The sequence below is a fragment of the Ursus arctos genome, unplaced genomic scaffold (assembly GCF_023065955.2).
Source record: "Ursus arctos isolate Adak ecotype North America unplaced genomic scaffold, UrsArc2.0 scaffold_10, whole genome shotgun sequence".
Classification (NCBI taxonomy): domain Eukaryota; kingdom Metazoa; phylum Chordata; class Mammalia; order Carnivora; family Ursidae; genus Ursus; species Ursus arctos.
This window is the reverse complement of record NW_026622764.1, coordinates 68,730,863-68,755,227: the sequence shown is the minus strand read 5'-3', so window position 1 is coordinate 68,755,227 and position 24,365 is coordinate 68,730,863. Positions and strand designations below refer to the sequence as shown.

Below are 24,365 nucleotides of genomic sequence, written 5' to 3'. Positions count from 1 at the left end.
CACCCGCTAAGGCACTATTCTTATTTTACAGGTTGTGAAAACAAGTCTCCGTAAGGTTAGGTAACCTGCTGGGGTCACGTAGCCAGGACCGGCGGGGAGGCCAGGGCCTCTGACTCTAGCCCCACAGCCACTGAACCTCGTCTTCCAGCCGCACCGGGTACCTCATAAATGCCGGTCCAACTGACAAGTCCTGTGGCCACCGGAAAGTGACCAGCATGAAGTTACCAGACTCCACGGACTCTCATGCGTCCTCCCCATAGGTCTCCTTTTGGGGCCGCATGCCATTTGTTACCCTCCATCCTCCTGCACCTGCAGGATCCAGATGGCTGCTAATGGAGCCCTTGCATCCCACACAGGTAGGTGGGGCCCGAGTGGCCATGGTCAAAAATGGCTCAACTGTGAATTGTGTTGAACAACGTTTAAAAACTCCACTATGTTGTATAAGCCTACCCCTGTGGTCGTACAGGTGGTTAAAAGACTTTCTCAAGCTAAGAAGTAGGATAGGATTAGAACCCGTTGCATTTCATCACTTTCAGGTGGCATTCTGACCTGACTTTGGAATTAACAGACTTAAAACAGTATTTCCCAAGCAGCAGCAATTCTATTATATCCTAAATTTTAAGAGCTTTTAACTTTGTCTTTCTCCTCCTCTTGTTACGAAGAGTGTAGTTTGAGCCTGGGAATAAACTGGGGAGAGGAACAGCATTCTTTGTTTGCTAATGTGTTTTCCTTTGACTCATTATTGTGAAATGTAATTCCTTAATAGACGATGTTTAATGATCCACATTAACCTCTCTACAGGCTCTGCTGAGCATGACAAATGTGTAGATTATCACTTTTCAGTTTTCATTGAGAAGATAAAACATGAATATATTAAATTTGTATTTTAATCATGTTTTTCTACATGAGGCCCTTAATTTTTTAATGTTGTCATTGACAAAGACTAGTTACCCGTTTTCCAACCAACGCTGTCCTTCCCCTTTAGGGTGTCTGGATGCGGGGTGCAGTCTGACTTCTCAGCTGTGGGCTCCCTGGGGCTGTCCCAGGTGGCAGCGTGAGTATCCCAAGCCACACGAGCTTCCACCTCTGAGAACCACAGAGCAGCGAGTGTGCTTCACGGTGCCGGGAATGAAAGGTTGCTTGCTGCTTTGGAATCGGATGCCTTGGTCTTGAATGAACTCCTCGGGACATGTCAAGGATTGCAAATTCACTTCCTGTCTCGACGACACATCATGGAAAGTTCTGAGCTGTGAAATAGCTTGTTCTTTTATCTTCAAAGCTTGAAAGCTCTTGGATCTAAGAAGGAAATAGCTTATTTGAGTTGAAAAAGACTGTTTGATTTGAGGGTGGGTAAACACAGGGTTACCAAAAAACTAAAACCAAACAACTTTTAGCCTAATAAAAAAACCCACATCATTATAAGTCTGCTGGTAACTCATTCATGCCACCTCCAAACCAGGCATTCAACTGTCGGAAACTGCAAAACCGGGGTACGGAATAGCTGAGGGGGGACGACACCTCATGAGAGGTTCTGATAAAATGGGTGAGGAAAACATATTTTAACAGGACGGAGAACCATGAGATAATGACAACATGGTCCAAAATCATCTCACACGCACACACGTGTATGTGCAAACATGTACACACAACCCACACACCTAGCAGTGTTTGCAAAGGTCACTTGCGACTAAGCCAACCGGCATCTTCACTAATCACCGGAGTTGAGCAGGACTCTGACTGATGAGGTTTGACCATAGTGAGTTAAGGCGCTATTATTATTCTCTGCCTATTAAATTACTAATTGTGTGGCCTTAGGCAAGGTGTCCAAACTTTCTGAGCCTCGGTTTCTTAATCCATGAAATGGGTTAAATAATTCCTTTTATGCGGGATTGTTGATGAGGACTAGCGCTAACACAGGTGAGCCATCTAGCTCGGTCCGGAGCACAGAACCTAATACCCAGTACTAATCTCTATGGCTTTTGTTCTTATTTGTAAGAAGGTTAGGAAGATAAGGAATTTGAGGAAAATGAATGTCAGTGTTTTTTTAAAAGGCATGTCCCAGGACTAGAGTAGTTTTACTTTAAAAATGTTGCCCACAGGGTTCTATCCTTTTAGATTTTTAGGGCTGAGGCTCTATGTATGTGTGTATGTGTGTGTAATAAAACCCACATAAATAGCTATTTCAATATCTTTTAAAATGTGTTGAAATTGCATGTTTGGAGGCAAGGATAGGGCTTCTGGTTTCCTGTTCCAAGTGTAAGGAACTTGAAAGTTCCCATTCCCTCCTAACTACAAGTGAAAAGCTGAACAGACTGAAAAATCGGCCGTTCTTCCTGGGTCCATAGAGAGGGGAGTCGCAGGGCAGACCGCTGTCCCTGAGATTGGAGACACAGCCGGGCAGCCACCAGCTGACCAGAGCAGAGACCCAGGAGCAGGGACAGCCACAGTAGCCAGCGCCACGACTGGCTAATTGCTGGAGGCTCCGTGCACACGAGTCTGAGAGTGAAAACCTCCAGGGGAACCTGGTCACGGGGGGGGGGGGGGGGGGACAATATTACTTCTGGTAAAATACCTAGGTTCCCACAATAAATACTGGAGAAAAATTCCCTTGGGTTTCCAGGAAGTGGGAGGAGGCTCAGGAACCATTCCTAAATACCCCAGAGTGCTCGTTTTCTTAAAAGGACCAGCCCTCAGGGGAAACCAGTTAACCCAAGCTTTCCAAGCTTATTATCCAAGCCTCACTGGTTCAGAGAAGGGGAATACCCAACTCCAGCCCACTCCTGCCACTCTGATCTACCTCAAGGGAAAGAAAAAACTGAGAAACTCTTGTGAAGCCCACAGTGCAGAGACACAGGCTCACTACGACACTGGGACCTGAGGACAGGATGACAGAACGCTCCCCCTCCCCCACACCTCACCGCCACAGCACCAGAGGCCTCGTTGCAGCATTTTATACCCGGTACATCATGTTCAGCTATCAAGAAAAAAATCACGAGGCACAGCAAAAGGCAAAAAACCACAGTTTGAAGAGACAGAGCAAGCATCAGAACCAGACACGGCAGGGATGTTGAAAATATCAGACCGGGAATTTAAAACAACTATGATTAATAGGCTGAGGGGTCTAATGGATAAAGTAGACAGCATGCAGGAGCAGACTGGCGATGTAAGTAGAGAGACGGAAATCCTAAGAAAGAACCGAAAGGAAATGCTAGACATCAAAAACACTGATACAGAAATGAAGAATGCCTTTGATGGGCTTATTAGTAGACAGGACTGGTTGGGGAATGAATCTCTGAGCTGCAGTCTATGTCAATAGAATCCTTGAAAATGGAAAAGCAAAAAGAACAAAAGCTGAACAAATAGAACAGAATATCCAAGGAGTATGGGAAATTCCAAAAGGTGGAACATATATGCAAGGGGAATGGGAATAGCAGAAGGAGAAGAGAGAAAGAAACAGAAGAAATATTTGAAATAATAATGACTGATAAATTTCCCCAAATTAATGTCAGGCATTGAACAACAGATCCAGAAAGCTCAGAGAACACCAAGCAGATTAAATGCAAAAACAAAACAAACAAAAACAACAAAAAAACCTCCACCAGAACTCACTATAACATTTTCAAAGTACAGAAAGTCAAAGATAATTTTTTTTAAATCCTAAAAGAAGCCAGAGGTAAAAAACAAAACAAAACACAACAAAAACAAAAACAAAAAAAACTTTACCTCCGGGATGCCTGGGTGGCTCAGTCAGTTAAGTGTCCGACTCTTGGTCTCGGCTCAGGTCATGATCTCGAGGTTGTAGCATCGAGCCCCATGTCGGGCTCAGTGCGAGTCTGCTTCAGATTCTTTCTTCCTCTCACTCACTCTCTCTCAAATAAAGTCTTTTTTAAAAAATCTTACCTATAGAGGAACAAGGTTAAGAATTGCATCCAACTTCTCCTGAGAAACCAGGCAACCAAGAGAGTGGAGTGAAATATTTAAAGTGTTAAGAGAAAAAACCCACTGTAATTCTGTACCCTGAAAAAGTGTCCTTCAAAAGTGAAGGGGAAATGCAGACTTTCTCAGACAAATTAACATTTGGGCAATTTGTTGCCAGTAGACCTGCTTTATAAGAAATGTTAAGGGGCACCTGGGTGGCTCAGTCAGTTAAGCATGAGACTCTTGGTTTCAGCTCAGGTCATGATCTCAGGGTTGTGGGATTGAGCCCCGTGTTGGGCTCCACGCTGGGTCTGGATCCTGCTTAAGATTCTCTCTCTCCCTCTCGCTCTGTCCCTCCTCCCACCTAAAAAAAAGAAAAAGAAGAAGAAGAGGAAATGTTAAAAGAAGGAATGTTAAAAAAATGTTAAAAAGAAATGTTAAGGGGCGCCTGGGTGGCACAGCGCTTAAAGCGTCTGCCTTCGGCTCAGGGCATGATCCCAGCGTTATGGGATCGAGCCCCACATCAGGCTCCTCTGCTATGAGCCTTCTTCTTCCTCTCCCGCTCCCCCTGCTTGTGTTCCCTCTCTAGCTGGCTGTCTCTATCTCTGTCGAATAAATAAATAAAATCTTTAAAAAAAAAAAAGAAATGTTAAAAGAGAGAATGAAAATACTGTAGGTCAGAAACTCAGGTCTACATAAAGAAGGAAGAGCCTCAAAAAAAGAACAAATGAAGGTAAAATAAAAACTTTTTTTTCTATTCTTAATTGATCTAAAAGATAACTTTGTTCAAAATAATAATAGCAACAATGTATTTGATTATGTATGCTTATGTATGTATCTTGTATCTGTATATATGTATATATTCATATGTTTATGTTTGCTTATATGTAAGTGAAATGAATGACACCAATGACACAAGGGATAAGAGGAAAGAATTGGGATTATTTTGTTTTTACAAGGTACTCCCACTACCTGTAAAGTGGTAGAGTGTTATTTGAAAGTGGACTTGGATTAGTTATAAATGTATTTTGCAAACTCTAGGACAACCACTAAAACAAGTGTTTAAAAAGGTATAATTGATATTCTGACAAAAGAAAGAAATAGAATCATACATAATGTTTGATTAAAACCACAGGTCAAAAAAAATGTGGAAGATAAAAATAGGAACAAAGAACCAGGGCAAAAAAATCAAAAACAGTCACAAACACTGTAGATATTAATCCAACCATAGGAATGATCATTTGAATATCAGTGGTCTAAATATACCAATTAAAACACAGAGATTGTGAGAATGGGTCAAAAAACACAACCCAACTATATGTTGTCTACAAGAAATCCACTTTAATATAGACACATATAGATTAAGAGTAAATGGGTAGAGAAAAATATAGCACATTAACACTAGTCAAAAGAAAGCTGGAGTAGCTGTATGAATTTCAGAGCTGACTTCAAAGTAAAGAAAGTTATCAGGCATAAAGAAGGGCATTACATAATGATAAAGTGGTCAGTTCTCCAACAAGACACAAAACTTTTTAATGTCTATGTACTTAACAGAGCATCCAACTTACACAAGGCAAAAATTAATAGATCTCAAGGAGAAATAGATGAATCCACTATCATAGTTGGAGACTTAAACCCTCTCTCTCAGAAATGCACGGATCCAGGAGACAGAAATAAGTAAGGACGTAGTTGAACTCAACAAATACCATCAACCAACAGGATATAATTCACATCTATAGACTTCTTCAGAATACACATTTTTCTCAAGCTCTAATGGAACATTCACCAAGAGAAACCACGTTCTGGGTCATAAAGCACACTTTAACAAATATAAAAGAATATAAACTATACAATATGTACTCTCGGGCTATAATGGAATTACACTAGAAATCAATAACAGAAAGATAACTGGAAAATCCTAAAATAAATAAAGATTAAACAATACACTTCTAATAATACATGGGTCAAAGAGAAAACATCTCAGGAGAAACTTAAAAATAAATTAAATACAAATAAAAGAAGAATAAGAGAAAAATAAAAATGAAAGCACACCTTAGGAAAATTTGGGGGATGCAGTGAACACAGTTCTTAGAGGGAAATTTATAGCACTGAATGCCTATATTAGAAAAGAAGAAAAATCTTGGGGCAACTGGGTGGCTCAGTCAGTTAAGCATGAGACTCTTGGTTTCAGCTCAGTTCATGATCTCAGGGTTATGAGATAAAGACCCGCATCGGGCTCTGCGCCCAGTGCAGAGTCTGTCTGAAATTCTCTCCCCCTTCCCTGCTCTGTTCCTTCCCTCCCCTCCCCTCTCTCTAAAATAAAATAAATATATAAATAAAATCTTTAAAAAAGAAGAAGAAGAAGAAAGCTCTCCAATAATCTAAATTTTCACCTTTGGAAAGTAGAAAAAAAAGAGCAAATTAAATTCAAAGTAAGCAGAAGAGAAGAAATATAACAAAGCAGAAATCAATGAAATTGAAAACAGGAAATCAATAGAAGAAACCAATGAAATTAAAGCTGGTTCTCTGAAAAGATCTAAAATTGATAAACCTCTAGCTAGACTAAGAAAAAAAGAGAGAAGACATAGATTACTAATATCAGAAATGAAAGAGGGACATCACTACAAATTCCATGGAAAGTAAAAGAATAATGAATACTGTGAACCACTCTATGCCCACAGATTTGATAACCTAGATGAAATGGACCAATTCCTTGGAAGAAACAATCTGCCAAAACTTAAATAAGAAGAAATAGACAATCTGAATAGGCCTCTATCTATTAAAGAAACTGAATCGAAGATTAATAACCTTCTGAAATAGAAATCACTAGCCCCACATGGGTTCACCAAACAATTAAGGAAGATATTATGCTGATTCTTTACAATCTTTTTCAATGGATAGAAATAGAGGGAATACTTCCTAAGTCATTCTATCAGGCCAGTATTTCCCCAATACCAAAACCAGACAGACATTTTAAGAAAAGAAAACCACAGACCAATATCTCTCATGATCATAGATGCAAAACATTAGCAAATTGAATCCAAACAAGTAAAAAAAAGTTATATACCATGACCAAGTGGGATTTATCCCAGGTATGCAAGGCTGGTTCAACATTCAAAAATCAATTAACGTAATTTATCACATCAAAAGGCTAAAAAAGTAAAGTCACGTGATCATATCAAATGCAGAAAAAGTATTTTACAAAATCCAATGCCCATTCATGATAAAACTCTCAATAAACTAGGAATAGAGGGGAACTTCCTCAACTTGATAAAAACTACTTATAGGAAGCCTACAGCTAACATCATACCTAATGATGAGAAATTTGACACTTTCCTCTAAGATCAGGTAAAAGCCAAGGATGTCCCCTCTCACCACTCTTTCTAACATCCTGGAAGTCTTTGCTAATGCAATAAGGCAAGAAAAGAAAATAAAAAGTATACAGATTGGGAAGGGAGGCATAAAACTGTTCACAGATGACATGGTCATCTACAAAGAAAATCTGAAAGAATCAACAATAAAAAAACCTCTTGGAACTAATAAATTATTATAGTAAGTTTTGAGGATACAAGGTTAATATACAAAAGTTAGTTGTTTTTCTATATACCAACAATGAACAAGTGGAACTTGAAATTAAAAACACAACAGCATTTATGTTAGCAACTAAAAAAATGAAACACTTAGGTATAAATCTAACAAAATATGTACAAGATCTATATGAGAAAAACTATAAAACTCTGATGAACAAAATCAAAGAACTAAATGGAGACGTATTTCATGGATAGGGAGATTTAACATTGTCAAGATGTCAGTTTTTCCCAATATGAACTATAGATTCAATGCAACCTCAATCAAAATTTTAGGGAGTTTTTTTTATGGATATCAACAAACCGAGCCTAAGTTTGTATGGAGAGGCAAAAGACCCAGAATAGCCAACACAATACTGAAGTAGAAGAACCACATTGGAGGACCGATGCTACTACCTACCTTTAAGACTTACTATAAACTTCAACAGAAATCAAAACAGTATGGTATTGGTGAAAAAGAAAATAAATAGATGACTGTAATAGAATAGAGAGTGCAGAACTGATCTTTGACAAAGAAGCATAAGCAATACAATGGAGCAAAAATAGTCTTGTTAACAAATGGTGCTGGAACAACGAAACATCTACGTGCAAAAAAAAAAAAGATCTAGACACAGACATTAACACTCTTCACAAAAATTAACTGAAAATGGATCATAGAACTACATGTGAAACACAAAATTATAAAATTCTTAGAAGATACCATAGAATAAAACCTATTTAACCTTGGGTATGGTGATACCTTTTTAGATGCAGAGGTCTATGACAGGATCTATGAAAGAAGGATCTATGAAAGAAATATCTGAGCCTCATTAAAATTAAAACCTTCTACTCTGTGAAAGACAATATCAAGAAAATGAGAAGACAGGGGCACCTGGGTGGCACAGCGGTTGAACGTCTGCCTTCAGCTCAGGGCATGATCCCGGCATTATGGGATCGAGCCCCACATCAGGCTCCTCCACTGGGAGCCTGCTTCTTCCTCTCCCACTCGCCCTGCTTGTGTTTCCTCTCTCGCTGGCTGTCTCTATCTCTGTCGAATAAATAAATAAAAATCTTTTAAAAAAAGAAAATGAGAAGACAAGTCACAAACTGGAAAAAAAATATTTGCTAAAGACACTTCTGGTAAAGGACTATTATCTAAAATATAAAAAGAACTCTTAAATCTCAACAATAAGACAACAAACGACCTGATTTAAAAATGGGCAAAAGAGGGGCACCTGGGTGGCTCAGTCGTTAAGCATCTGCCTTCGGCTCAGGGCGTGGTCCCGGAGTCTGGGATTGAGTCCTGCATCAGCCTCCTCCGCTGGGAGCCTGCTTCTTCCTCTCCCACTCCCCCTGCTTGTGTTCCCTCTCTCGCTGGCTGTCTCTCTCTGTCAAATAAATAAATAAAATCTTTTTTAAAAAATGGGCAAAAGACTTCAATAGACACCTCACTAAAGAAGATATATAGACAACAAGTAAGTATATGAAAAGATGCCCCAAATCATATGTCATCAGGGAAATGCAAGCTAAAACAACAAGATAGATACCACTATATACCTAGTAGAATGGCCAAAATCCAGAACACTGACAACACCAAATACTGATGGGCATGTGGAGCAACAGGAACTCTCATTCATCACTGGTGGGAATGCAAGATGGTACAGCCACTTAAGAAGACAGTTTGGTGATTTCTTACAAAAGTAAACATATTCTTACTATACGATCCAGCAAACACACTCCTTGGTACTTGCCCAAAGGAACTGAAAACTCATATCCACACAAAAACCCACATACAGATGTTCATAGTTTATTTATAACTGACAAAACTTAGAATGTCCTTCAGTAGGTGAATGGATGAATAAATTGTGGTACATGAGGACAGTGGACATTACTCAGCACTAAGAAGAAATGAGCTTATAGGGGCACCTGGGTGGCTTGGTCAGTTAAGTGTCTGCCTTCAGGTCATGATCCCTGGGTTTTGGGATCGAGCCCTGCATCAGGCTCCCTACTCAGGGGGGAACTTGCTTCTCCCTCTTCTCCCTCTCCTCCCTGCTCGTGCTCGCTCATACTCTCTCGCTATCTTTGTCTTTCTCGCTCTCTCAAATAGATCAAAAAGAAGAAGAAGAAGAAGAAGAAGAAGGAGGAGGAGGAGGAGGAGGAGGAGGAGGAGGAGAAGAAGGAGAAGGAGAAGGAGAAGAAGAAGAAGAAGAAGGAGAAGAGGGAGAAATGAGCATACCAAGCCATGAGAAGACATGGAGGAATCTTAAATGCAAATTACTAAGTGAAAGAAACCAATCTGAAAAGGCTATATACTGTATAATTCAACTATCTGGCATTCTGAAAAGGCAAAACTATGGAGACAGTAAAAGGATCAATGGTTGCCAGGGGTAGGGGAATGAAGGGAGAGACAAATAGGCAAAGCACAAAGGATTTTTAGGACAGTGAACATACTCTGTATATTATAATGATGGACATATGTTGTTATGCATTTGTCCAACACGAAGAGTGAACAATAAGGTAATATGGGCTGTGGGTGAGTTTGATACATCAACGTAGGTTCATCCTTGGTAAAAACTGTACCATTCTGGTGAGCAATATTGACAATGGCGGAATATATACGTGTATGGGGAGAGGGAGTATATGTGAAATCTCTGTAACTTTCTCTCAATTTTATTACAAATCTATAACTGCTTTTTAAAAATTGTCTTTAAAATAAATAAATAAAAAGAAAATTTTTAGGGGTGCCTGGGACTCAGTCAGTTTAAGTGTCCAACTCTTGATTTTGGCTCCGGTCATGATCTCAGGGTTGTGAGATCAAGCTCCGTGTGGGGCTCTGTGCTGGGCATGTAACCTGCTTAAGATTCTCTCTCCCTCCCTCTCTGCTCCCTCCCCCTCCAAAAATGAATAAATAAAATAAAATATTTAAAAAGGAAAGGATCCCTTTTGATAAGAGTTTATAATAAAAGCCACATCGTGAAATTATTTCTAGAGAAATGTTAACATGATATGCCACTTATTTCCATAAATAAAATGATAGTCAAAAAACATATAGGAATCCCTTTTAAAAGTTTTTTCATTTGGTTGTTTTTAAAAGACTCACCACAAAGCAATGGAGACTGGAAGAGAGTTTGGTCCAAAACCCTAGGTCAACACAAGCTCTTACAACTAAAGCACAAAACTTAGCTACGAACTAAGGTAGAGCAAGACACACATGAGCTGAGCAGCTTCCATTATTTGGTAAAAGGAAGCCCATCAGTGTATAAGGACCGGAAGGAACTGATCATAGATAAGCCTTTATGTACTAGGACCTTTCTTACATGGACTTTCTTTCTTACATGGACCATCTTCAGAAGTCAAGGGTACAATGGATTTATCGTTCTTTGGTGGCATTTCTCTGGGGAACAAAAGCAATATAGCCTGAATGACATCAGCTTTCTGGTGATGGAGTTGACGTGACATGTAAGATATTTGTCAATAAGGCTGACCAAAGGAGAAGAATGTGAGGTGAGTACAAATAAATATTTTGGTAGTGTCTATTGGGTGCTAAGGATAACCCACTGTGTTCACTGGCTTCCAGGCACAGGGCGCTCCTTGGTGTCTGACTTTGGCAATTGCTTTTAACGTTCCTTCCTGTGAATTTCTTTCACCTTCTTTTTTGACATTTTCTACTACAGCTTCTTAGCTGGTGAGTGACACTGGCCTTCAATTCCTGTAGTAGTTGGTACAAATGTGGCCCAAAGTGGAAAAAAGTTTCCAATGTTACCCACGTGTTGCCCGGGCTCAGCATTTAGGAGCAGAGTTTAATTAGAGTGTTGAGAACCATCTCTGATAATCTTTGAAACATATGCCCTCACTCGTGGGGGAGGGATGAGAGATGAGCACCGTCCTTCCTTTACCTCCATCCCCCAGAAGAATGTGTAGAGCTTCACATTCTGTCGTCTCAATTTTAAAAACGAGAGGTCATTTTTCATTTTGCAAAAATAAAACTATATTACAACTTTGAATATTCTTTTTCAAGCCACACCTCGTTCAGACTCCAACGTGGGGCAGGGAAAGGCACCTTCATCTCCAAAAACCACACGAGAAGAAGGGAAGGTTAGCAGGCCCTTTGGCTCTTTTTTGAAACTCACTCTATTTATTCATTTGTTTAGTCATTCAATACAGTGCGACACGTAGGTATTCTGACTAGCTTGTTTACAAGAAGGCTCAGAAGTTTTGGTGGCCATGACTGAAGGAAGCAAAGCTTCAAATTTCCCATGAAAATTACCCTTGCGTGGATGAAAGATCATCTCATCCCAGGTGGATTAGAAGAGAACCGGAAGGCAGGACTGAGTCTTTCCTCAGGAAATAGTTTCTTCCGTATGGAAGTGCACAGTTGAAACCCCACAGCTGTAAGGGTTAGCCTTACAAATAAAAGGCCTCAAAGAGTTTTAACATGATTTCTGTAAAATGTATTATCTTGAATGTCACCTGCTGTAACACACCACGATGAGTGGGTCATCAGATACACTCCGGGAAGTTTACCTGCTTACTGGACTTCAGTACAATCCGTCTGGATGCTGAAGAGTGTTGCCAGAACCAATAGCGTGTGGCAAAATGGCCCCTGGATCCGAACACTGAGCCCCTCTTTCCGATTATAGCTGGACTCGGGGGCTTCCTGAGAATGTTGCTGGCACAGCAGAGAACCATGCCATCATAAGTCATTTACCCTGGCAGAACTTTCGCTCATCTGAAGGTGACAGAACATTTAAAAAATGTCATCAAATCAGAAGTTTAAGAGGAGAGGACTGTAACATTGTGTTATGCCAATTAGAGTTGAAATTTGCCCTCTCATCTTGTGCCTTCAGGTAATTCTCCACACATCAGGTAATTCTTTTATAATTTTTCAAGAGGAGAATCATACACCCTTATACAGATAGTTTCTGAGGGAACTGCTACTATAGAATCAAAGATAGGTGCACTACTGGGTGTTTACCCCAAAGACACAGACGTAGTGAAGAGAAGGGCCATATGCACCCCAATGTTCAAAGCAGCATTGTCCACAATACCTAAATCGTGGAAGGAGCTGAGATGCCCTTCAACAGATGACTGGATTAAGAAGATGTGGTCCATGTATACAACGGAATATTACTCAGCGATCAAAAAGAATGATTTCACAACATTTGCTGCAACACGGGCGGCACTGGAGGAGATAATGCTAAGTGAAATAAGTCAAGCAGAGAAAGACAATTATCATATGGTTTCTCTTATCTATGGAACATAAGAACTAGGAAAATCGGTAGGGGAAGAAAGGGATAAAGAAAGGGGGGGTAAACAGAAGGGGGAATGAAGCATGAGAGACTATGGACTCTGGGAAACAAACTGAGGGCCTCAGAGGGGAGGGGGGTGGGGGAATGGGATAGGCCGGTGATGGGTAGTAAGGAGGGCACGTATTGTATGGTGCACTGGGTGTTATACGCAACTAATGAATCATCGAACTTTACATCAAAAACCAGGGATGTACTGTATGGTGACTAACAAAATATAATAAAACAATATTATTATAAAAAAATAAAAATAAAAATAAATAAATAACAAAAAAAAAAAGAATCAAAGATAGGCAGTGGACGGCATTATGTGCCTCGTCAAAATCCTTTAGCCTAAATTTAATTACGAGGAAATAATCAGACAAGTCCATACTGAGGGCCCCGCCAAAAGACAATTGATCTGGGCTCTCTAGGCAAAAGAGTGGCGACAACCCCAGGAAATCCGTGCTCTCTGACTGGCTTCTAGAGCGAAACTTCGTCACAAAGAACATTCTTGGGCCAACTGGAAGGAGCTGGATGTCATTTTATTGTATTAATGTTAAATTTCTTGCATGTGATGGTGATATTATGGTTGTGGAGAAGGTGCTTGATCGTAGGAGGTACCTGCTAACGTATTTACGAGCCAGGAGTCCTGATGTTGGCGATGTTCACGTAGTTCGAGAAAAGTGTGTGTGTGTGTGTGTGTGTGTGTGTGTGTGTGGAGAGAGATGCACACATACACACACACACAGAAAAAGCAAATGTTGCAAAACAAGTGGTGAATCTAGGCGAATGGGTTCGCTGTACTCTTCCCAGCTTTTCTGTGGGTTTGAGAGTTTTTATGATATGAAAGGTGTGGTGGGGTCGCAAGTTCACTCCACAAGAAGTGGGTTATGCTGGTTGCCTGCAGGTTAACTGGGTGGTTGGGGAAGGAGGGGAATTTTTTATTGTAGCACACACTTTTCTGTACCTTTTGAGTTTTGAACAAAAGAAAATTTATTATCTATACCAAAAAATAAATAACATTTCTATTTTAAAACTTTTAAAAAAATAGGTGGTTGATGGATAACAAGTTGCCAAAGTTGTAATGTTGCCAAAAGCCTTAAATTATTCTTAAGCTTTCTTAAATAAGTGAAACTAAGTGTAGCAATAGTTGATTTTAGAATAGTTAGGCCTTAGAGCACCTGCTTTTCCTGGCCTATATTAAACCGTGAGGCCCCGGCCTACCGTGTACGGAGAAGAGAGCTGGCGGCCATTGACAAGAGCATGAACACTCCCCCCACCTCAATTCTGGAGAACCTGCAGATGTGGGAGGGAAGCGTGCACAGACCTGAAGCACTAACAAGAAATGGTGAGAAAACCCTGGAGAGACGGAGGGCTGTTGCTAACTGTGGGCAGAGCTGGGTGTGGGGCCGGCAGCATGCTGCTGTGGGCGGTGTGGGACCGGAGCAGGGGAGGTTCTGGAAGTTTGAGGCTCAGCTGTTGCTGCTCTCCCACACTGCCTTGGCATGGTCAGAGCTCACCCACTGTCACAGAAATAGACAGCGACAGCCCCGGTCTCAAGAAAGTCTGCTCCCCAACCCTGCCGAGCTGAGGAGCACATGAAAGCAAGGCGGGGGTGGGGGGGCCCCTGACCCCAGCACTAGAGCCTTGCAACCTGGGGGCCCAGCCTTCTCCCAGGGCTGCATCTGCCTGAGGGCCTACAGATACAGCCCTGAGGAGGGGCATCGGTGGTGGGGTGGCAGCAAACAGGGAAAATCAGAAGCCACACTGGATCTGTGGCTCCTCTCTACGTGGCTCTCATTCCCTCCTCTCTGCTTAAACTCACTGGGAGCAGCACACGTGAGGGCCTGAATTTTGGCTTCTCCCTAACACACATTACCAGAGAGGGAAGCTAGTATGAGCTCCCAGGCCAAGGGAGGATGAAAGTCACATGACCCAGGAACGAGAAGTTACTGAACAGGAAGCCTGGAGCGGCCTTTGGCGCCTGACACCGTCAAAGGGGGCAGGGAGCGATTGATTCCAAGGCCCAAGGAAATTCTCAGGACAGCAGTAGGAATTCGGGTCCCCTGAGCTACCTTCCCAGGGTGAGTGACAGAGATTCTGAGATGGTGTTAAATCTACCCTTCCTGACTGTTCTAAGGATGGCCTTTGCCACCCTCAACACTCACTTTAAAGAACTGGTTCTTTGCCACCCTTCTCACAATCGATAGCTACACGCCATGCCTCGCAGCACTGAGGTGGAGAACCGTGTCTACACGGGTTTGTGTTTGTCTCCAGCCTAAAAACTTTTAGTGGCTTTCTATCATCAACTGAAGGAATTCAGAATGACGTGCAAGGCTCTTGACATGCTGGTCCCAAACTACCTTCCCAACTTTGTCTCCTGACGTTCTTCTCTAAATGCCTCATAATCTGACAACACAAAAATTTTCATCCTAGGGTGGCAAATAGGCCACTTCTCAAGCGCCGTCCTGTGGATCTGTTATTACTGCCTGGAACCCTCTGGAGACGGGAACTGGGGAGAGCCTGCTGTGGGTGATTGGCTTGACTGCCATGCGCCCAGGAGGTGGGGAATGGCGTGATGTGCTGTGAATTAATGAGCCTTCCTGGGACATTCCCCATGAAGACCAAGGCTTTTTATAACTTCTTGCCTTTCAAAAAGCTGTTAGAACTGCCTAGAAGGTTCTTTCCCACTCTGCCCACCAATTAAACTCCTACTCATCCTTCAGGATTCAACTAAATAGTAATCTTTCTTAGCATCGTCTCTTTTCCCCTTCCGGTCTCCAGCCCCTTGGCAGTACGGCTGGTGCCTTCCTTCCTCCATGGCTGTTGGTTGTGATTACAGGCTCGTATCACATCGTACTGGTAGTATTTGTTTATTGATCTTTCTCTCCAGCCGTGAGCTCCTGGAGGGCAGAGACCATGTTTTGCTTTTCTTTGCATCCCCTATGGGAATGTGCAATGCCTGTCACATAAATACCATTTAATAAATGCTTAATTAATTAATTAAATGTGTCTAACTAGCTAATTAATTATCGTGGATAATTGTGTATTACTGAAAGATCTGTCCAGGGTGGTTCTTTGGAATTCCTGCCTGGAGGGAGGGTAAAATTAGTTTAGTCTGGCTTATCCTGGAGGTGGGTCAGCATGATTTAATTATAGAGCCTTGTTATGCCTCCCTCCAAACACCTGCCTGTTCTCCAGACCGAGGCTTTCCCCTGAAGGGTCCCTCAGTCTCCTTCTTGGCACAGAGGCTGCCTGCCTCGCAATGCTGGCCAGTGTCAAGCCGTGAATGAGTCAGACGCTAAAGGTATGCTTTTCAAATTTCCTCCTAAACCTAAAGGATGACCTTGTTCTGTGGAGGGAGATGTCATATTCCTCTGTAGGCAAAAAAAAAAAAAAAAAAAAAAAAAAAAAAGTTGGGCTGTTGGACCTTCCAGAATGAAAGATTTCCGGTATAAAACTGAGCTTACTTGGGGTCTGGGGCTTCGTGCAGAGGCAGCCCAGGAGTCCAGACACCCTTTTCGAGCTCCGCCCTGGCTTGCACCTCCTCCAGCATGCATCCCCTACACTTCCTCACCTTCTCCCGGGGCGCTTCTTCCCCCTAGAATTCTTCATGCCACTCCCACTCACCCTGCAGCCTACTGGTGAACCCCCTTTCAAGTGAGCTCAGCTGTCCTCTTCTCCAGGACGCTCCTTTGATCCCTCCCAGCCCCCACCACTGCCAGGTCCTGAAAGCACTCGCCCCTCCCTCTGTCTCTCACAGTCCCTAGCCCTTGATCCTGCTATTTCTGGGACTGAGTCTGCCCAGATCCCAGCTGGGAGGCCAGGACAAGTAGGGACAAAGAGCCGGGCCCTCTCATCATCACTGGCAACAGTCGTAGGCCGAAGCCAGAGACAGCAACCCCAGGGGCAGCACAGACAGGCATGTGCATGGGACACAGCAGAATTGTGAAGGGGCGCTGTGCTAGGTGCCGACCTGGTGTAGGGCCTGGCAGGCAGTGCTCTCCAAGCAGGGCGGCCACCAAATGTGGCTTTCAGGCCTCACTTGGGAGTCTGCTCTCCATGGCGATATGCAGCCTGGGAGTATTTCTTTCTTCCCTTTTCTGTACAGAAAAAACACTCACTTGGAGCACAGGAATATTGCAGAATAAATTAAGGTCCTCCTTGCAGGGAACGCAAACGTCCTTGGCAGGGTGGAGAGGCCACCTGTGGTTAAGAGAGAGGGATAGCTCGGCCCTGATCCGAGAGATCCGGAGCCCAGCGCTGTGACGGCCAGTCTGCAACACAGAAACTCCGTTCAGAAGAGCTTTTGAGCTAAGATCCTGAGTCAGCTGACTAACGGGAATAAGAACTAGAGAAAAGGGTACCAACTTTTTGTAGGCATTTCTTCCTTGGCTGTTGACTTCAAGAGGCATCCGCTTCGGGAGTTAATATTAAGTTCACATTTTTTAGAGAAGAGAACTCTTTTTTAAAAATCACAGAAAAGTGTCCCGAATTCCCTCCCCCTCCCTTAAACCTGGTTTTGATTTGAGCCTTCCCATTCAGGCTGGGTGGCCAAGGCACGCTAAGCACAACGCAATAGCCAAACTCAAAGTTACAGAAACAAGGTTTCCCAAGCTGGCTTAGCTTTTGAAGATTCACTTAGCAGAAGAGCAAGTACATAGCCCTTACGATGTGCTAGGCCCTGTTCTAAATGCGTTTGATGACTTAAGTCTTCCCAACTACCCTGTAAGGTAGCTACTCCGACGATGTCCATTCCAGCTAAGGAACCTGAGGCTGAGAAAGGTCACGGACCTGCCCCAGGTCTCACAGCCAGGAGAGACAAAGTCGGCATTTGCAGCCAGGCAGCAGCTAGGCCCCAGAATGCACACTTTCAACCACAGTGATATCCCACCCTCAGCATAAAGGCCATAGAGTGAGGTGAGCAGGACACATAGGAGGGTCGCCCTATCACAGCAGGGCTACGTAGCATGGACGCGATGAATGAGGGAAAGGAATGAGAAGCTGGAGCACCCAGTGTGGGCTCTGGCCAAAGAAGCTATTGCCTAGGTGGGTGATGCCTGAGGGCTGCCAGGAACCCAGCATGGATGATCTGAGGGAATGGCAAGGGTCATAACTAGAGATCTCCAAAAGACAAGCAAAAGCTGAGATGAGCCCTAACTTTGAGGATATAAACAAGTGTAGAAGGCCAATTCGAGGCCAAGAGACCAGCATGGCTGAAGAGCAAGGAGATAAGGTCCCATGGGGACAGGCTGTGGGGTGACCCAGTTGGAGCCACCTGGCGTGTGGTTGAGGCAGCCACCTGAAGGCCACGGGGTCAGGCCGTGAGGAGGCGGCCTGGGTTTGAGAATGCCATGATAAAATGACCACTGGCATTTGAAGTCTGGCCACCAGCAGTGAAAATGGTCCCAGAGAAAGAAGAACCAGGATTGACTCCTCAGGAGCACACAGTCAGGAAATGTCTGGGCTGGACCTCCAACTTCCGCTGGGCTGGGAGGCCATGGTTCTGGGCTTCTCCCTCAAAGGCCCCAAGGGAAAAATCTCCCTTCGGCAGCCACAGTCTCACTTGCTCTGGCCTTACTTGCTGAGGGTGCTGACGACTTAGGGCAAACCTGCCACCATGTCACATCCTACAAATTCGGGGCACTAAGCAGATACTAAGCTACAAAACAAGAGCACCCGAGTCATTAGCAACATACCAGTGATCTCATAATGTTGCTATGGAGATCTGCCAAGCAAATAATTTCCTTTCCAACCACCGAATATCATAATGATACAACCAAGAAAGGTGTCTATTTATTCCTGGCCAGTCTCCCTCAGATTTACATTCCAATCATGAGATGGGACCTGTCACCACATTTCAGTGCATTACTTAATCAAATGGTATGCTGGTTGACCCCAGTGTGTCTTAAAGTTGGGATTATTTATGGATATGGTTTCTTGTGTAGGGTCACTGTGGGGTCTAATCTACATATGTTTCTCAGGAGAGCTGGGAAGTTATTTGCATAAGAACCCCTAGGTGTCTTGGAAGGGTCTACAAAGACAACGGTGGAGTAGCTGAAGGGCAGATGCCCCACATTTAGGACCCAACTACTCAAGGGGAGACTCTATCAAAAACCCCAAAGGGGAGCACTTTGGGAAAGCAAGTTCTCACACCACCTCAAGGCAAGAGTGAGCCAGCCAACACTTGGCTCTGTTTCAGGGGGGCACTGCAGTCAGTACCATCTACCACAGTGCCACGAATAGCCATAGGCTCCTCAGTTCCTCTGAGGCCCTTCCTAGAGAAGGGGGTGTTCTTGTGAGCCAGACCGCAACTACAGTAGACTTCTACTACGTTTGGTTCAAAACATTTCTTAAGCACCTCCCGGCACAGGGGGAGGGAGGGGTGGGAAGGCAATCACACCAATAGGTGTGATTCTTGTCTTCAAAGGCCCTTATGGTGCAGTGAGGAAGAGAGAGAGGTGCCATCAAAACCAGAGCAGTGGTTTATCTTTTATCTTACTGCTTTATGCCTTCCCGGTGACTGGAGCCTTCCATCATTATGTAATTACCTTTTTGTCTCTAGTCATTTTCTTTACTTTGAAGTCTACTTTAACCAGAGGTTAATATAGCCATTCCCGTTTTTTATTGTTACTACTACTACTATTATTAATGTTTGCATGGAATCTCTGTTTCTATTCTTTTACTTTCAACCTACCTGCCAGTTATATTTGAAGTATGTTTCTTGTAAACAACATATGTTGGGCCATTTTTTTAATCTACTCCGTCAATTTTTGTCTTTTAATTGTTCTATTTAAACCACTTACGTTTTAGGTAACTGTTCATGCATTAGGGCTTAAATCAGCCACGTCATTCTGTTTGTTTCCTCTCTTTCTAATTCCACCATTTCTCTTTTCTTACCTTCCTCTGCATTACTTGAGCATGTTTTCGGATTCCACCTTGATATATTTATAACATTTTTGTGTATCTTGTCCTGCATAGTTTTCTTAGTGGTCGCTGTAGATATTACAATAGCCATTCGTAACTTCTCACAGTCTACAGTATCAGCACCAACTACTTGTGAGTGATGGATAGAAACTTTATTTCTATTTTGGTCCCTCTACAGTCCCCATTTTTAAAATATACTTTTTTCTTTTTTTCAGTAGGCTCCACAACCAGCAGGAGCCCCACATGGGGCTTGAACTCATGACCCCAAGACCAAGACCTGAGCTGAGATCAGACATTTAACTGACTGAGCCACCCAGGTGCCCCTAAAATTTAGAATTTTCTCCACATATATTGAACACTACATCAGATGGTGTTAGAATTTCTGCTTGAAACTTCTGATATGTTTAAGAAACTCAAGAGAAGTAGGATAGTCTATTTACCCCTATTTTTTTTTTTTACCCATTCTAATGGTTTTTTTCCCTTTTCTGATCCAAGCCTTCTTCTGTTATCATTTCCTTATGTATGGGGAACTTTCATCAGTCATTCTGAAAGGGTAGGTTTCCTAGCAACAAAATCTCTTACTTTTTTGTTATCTGAGAATGTCTATTTTCCCTTCATTCTTGGAAGGTATTTTTGCTGGTTATAGAACTGATGGCTGATAGTTTTTTTCTTTCAGTTCTTGAAAAATGTTGTGTCATTTTCTTCTGGCCTTCATGGTTTCAGGTAAGAAATCTGCTGTTATTTGAGTTAGTGTTCCCCTATTCGTGATGCATTATTTCTTTCTGGCCGCTTTCAAGATTTTTTTTTTTTTTTTTTGGTCTCTAGTTTGTACAAGTTTAATAATGATGTGTCTTATGGGTTTCACACCATTTGGGTTTATCCCATTTAGATTTCACTCAGATTCTTGGATCTATAGATTTATGGCTTAACCCCACTGATGCCTTCCCAGCAAAGTGGGGGACTAACTCCCACTGGCCCATTGTCTCCAAGGACCCCATAGACCCCTGGCAGTGGGGAAACTGAGGGCTCCCTCACATTCCTTTGTTGCTGCAGGACTGGGGCAGAAGCTCAGCAACTTGCCAGGCCCTGCTGACACTGGGGAAAAGGAAGAGGGGAATCAGCATGCCACCTAGCCTCCTACGTCACTCTGCCTCTCTAATACCAGTGTCAGGCTCAACTACCTACTGAACTCTACTGATATTACCCAGGGAAACGGGAGCAGGGCCTGCTTTCCCTGAGCAGAGACTAAACAGTGATCAGCTACCCACTTGGCCCACAGACCCCTTCCTGTGGGGAATTAGGGCACCACCTGCTTCCACCAAGTCGGAGGTGGAAGATTATGAAGATCTCTGCTTAGCCCTACCGAGCAGGGGATTGGAGCGCTACTGCCTGCTTCTGTGGGGTGGGGGTTGTAGAAGATCAGCTCCCTGTTGAGCCCTGCTGAAACTCTAGGGGCAGGGTTTTCCTACTGATGTTTGGCTGGAGCAGGGCGAGTATTGCCAAAAAGGATTTCTGTTGCTAGGTGACCCTTTCTTGGTCTTTTGGCTATGGGAAGCAGGCTTTTCTTGAGATTCTCTTGGTCTGTGCCTGTTGGAAATTCCAGGTTGAAAGCTTCTGTGGAGCCCTGTCCGGAATATATAGAAGGCAATAAAGAAACCCAGGGGACCCACCACTGTGCTGTTCCTCAAGTCCCGAGGGCCCTGGGAAGTCTGCCTTCTTTCTGCCTTTCAGAATCTTCTTACGCTTGTGTTGGGTTACGTCTGTGGTCCTTTAGCTGCGTGAGAGAGGAGCTGAAAGGAATGAGGCTACTTCATCTTGGCTGTAACGAGAAGTCGGACTATATCTGGCATGTTTAGGAGAGGTCAGAGAGGCTGCAAGAGACCTACAGTTCTCTTTTGGGTTACAGGCAATCACAAAGCTCCTTCTTGACCAAGTGGGGTGGGGAAGTAAAAGAAGCCGTGAGATTGCCAAAAGGTTGCTGTGACATGGAAGGACAAGCTTTTATTGCTTTAAACATAAAGCCTTTCCCACAAATTAAAACTAAGTAATGATCCAAGAACCCTGCACATTGAACCAGTTTCAAAACATGAACTACAGACTTTATGGAGCACAGCTCACTTTCCCAAGTTGGAAGGACACATTTGGTTACTATTATTTATTACCCAGTAGGCTACCCAAAGTACTTTAAAAAAACCACCATAAGCACCGTAAGTAAGCCAACATTTCTAGACCCTAAATTCTAACATTTCTTAACTGTGGCTTTTTAAGACATTGTCTTCAAAGGCCCTTTATGAAGCATAACGTACACAAGGCACTGTGGTTCCAGGCACGCTGGAGCAGCATGCGTGGTTAATTTAAATGGGCTTTCCGGGGAATGTGGTGTGAAGAAACCAAATCAATAAGATGTCCATTGAAAAGGAAGACTTTGATATGCTGCAAGGAACAGTGACTTTTGTCCCCAATTTCTGACATCTCTTTTAACATGAAGTTTTAAAACATCTGTTTCTGAAGCAGAGCAGGAAATCTCTAAGCAGCCATAATTCTTTGGTTGTGTCACATGGCAACTACAGGCTGTCTGCATTTTTTTTTTTAATCCTACCAGGAAATCTTTCTTTTTCCTTTTAAACTAGTTCAAAGCAGAACATTTAATGGGCATTTATATGTAGGGAGAGTTTGAGAGGCCACTTGTACAAATGGTGTCATGAGATGAGTCATGGTCAAGGATGCGATTCTGCTTTTGGCAGGGTTATGAATGGGGCTGCTTTCTTAGCAAGCCGGGGGCAGGAGAGACCACCTGATTCTGCGTCAGTGTCACAGAAAAGGCGAATTGCAAATGTATTTGTCAGGTACCTCTCTTCTGGGCACCTCTTTGAAGCAAGAATGACTTTTCTGGCCCTTTGTCTGAATGAATGGCTTTTGGAACTGTGTTTCCAATCTCTGTGACAGTGGCTTATACCGGTTCAGCGGCCGTGCATTAGACAGAGAGGGTGTGTGGGTATGTGTGCTTGTGTTTGCCTACGCGGTAGGGGGAGGTCAAGGTAGTGGTTTTTTTTCCTTGATGAAATATATGAGGTGCCATATGGTGGAGCAACCTGAGAATACCAGGTGTGCACGCATCAGATTCTGATGTGTTGTTACCATGGAGACGTTAGCTCCCTCTGCAATGCAGGGCCTCTATTCCCACCCCCACCCCAAGGAGCTTACGTGTCTAATAGGAGCAGGTGCTTTGATATACAAAAAAAGTAAACCTTGAAGGCAAGCGTTTAGCGATTTTTGATTTCTTTTTCCTTGATTCTTCCTAGAGTTTTCTCCCTTTCTATTCATGGCTCCTGCTTGAGCCACGGCCTTGGCGAAATAGTAACAATAATAGTGACATTTATTGAGATGGTACTTTGTGTTATATGTATAGTATCTACCCTTTTAGGAGAGAAAACCAAGGCTTCAAAAAATAGGAGATTTTATACCAAAGTCATAAATCTCATAAATAAGCTGTCCAAGATAGAACGTGAACCCAGATCCATCTGACTTCACCATGTGCACTTAACTTCCTGCCAGTGATGAATTCATTACATCTGGAGTATACCTTTTTCAAAGAATCATCAAACTTTTTTGCCCTATCTGGGCTTCTCTGAGCAAATGCCCAATGTACTCAGAGATGAGACTAGACTAAGAACTGAGAAGCAAAAGAAAAAAGATGTGAAGCTCCTGAGGGTTTTAGAATAGCCAAGTAGTGCCTTACTAACAGGACATGCCACAACCACATTGAGAATGAATGGCTAAGACTTACATCTGTATGTGTCCTTCATTCTTTGATTAAATACGTATTGAGTCTTACCTTATGCCAAGCACTGTTCTGAGTCCCGTGGATGCAGCAGTGAACAAATGGACAAAAATCCCTGCCTGTGGGGACTTCCTGGGCTCCCTAGTCTGTGTCTGTGTTAGGCATTTGGCCCTGGGAACTTGGAATGGGGTAAACCATGGTCTTTACCCTGAAGTTTAAGAAGCCAAGACAGATGCACAAGAACTTAACTGTAATGTACTATGATAAGTACGAAGAGAGGTGCAACATGCTGTGAATGGTGGATTATCGGGTGGGTATGGGCAATTCCAAGGTTTTTCTCACTAGCTTAGACAACCAAGGCCCTCAAGAGACCCCGATCCACTGACCTGCCTGGAGGTCCTCTGGGGGTCTCACGACAAACTTCTGGGAAGTTGGAGCCCCCTCAAGTAACACATACTGGCAAAGGCCTCTGTCATGTAGTGACCCTTATACCAGGCCTCCCCGTTGTGCAACACTCAATTGATTAAGTATAGGATTTTACATCTGTTTCTACCTCATTTCAACTCTTTACATTTCATTTTGCTCATTCCAGCTCTTCCTTCCACCTACTGAGCTCTTTTTAAATGGTGTTCAATAATCTTCAATATAATCTCTCCTTCCCAGCTTTGGGCTATCTAGAAATTTGATATCTTCATCCTCACCTTCTACCAAAACACTTGGGGAACAGGGTCATGTACAAGGTCCTTTGGCATGGTAGTAAGCCTTCTTTCCAGTGCAGCACAGACCGACTAATTAATACCCTTTGATACAGTCATTCTATTAGCCAAGAACCCATGCAACTATCATTCAGGTTACATCACTCTACCTTGTCCATAAGGACATGGT

At 43.0% G+C, this 24,365-nt stretch overlaps 1 protein-coding gene across 1 annotated transcript in view; it reads right to left on the bottom strand.

Moving 5' to 3' along the window:
* Nucleotides 1-871: 871 nt before the first annotated feature.
* KATNAL1 (katanin catalytic subunit A1 like 1) overlaps nucleotides 872-24,365 on the bottom strand; it is a 115,014-nt gene continuing 91,520 nt past the window's right edge. The window contains exons 12-15 of the transcript XR_008958337.1: nucleotides 8,720-8,872; nucleotides 8,377-8,532; nucleotides 3,724-4,282; nucleotides 872-1,296 (exon numbers count right to left, since the gene is read on the bottom strand). The gene's annotated coding sequence lies outside the window, so the exon portion shown is untranslated. The remainder of the gene's footprint in view (nucleotides 1,297-3,723; nucleotides 4,283-8,376; nucleotides 8,533-8,719; nucleotides 8,873-24,365) is intronic.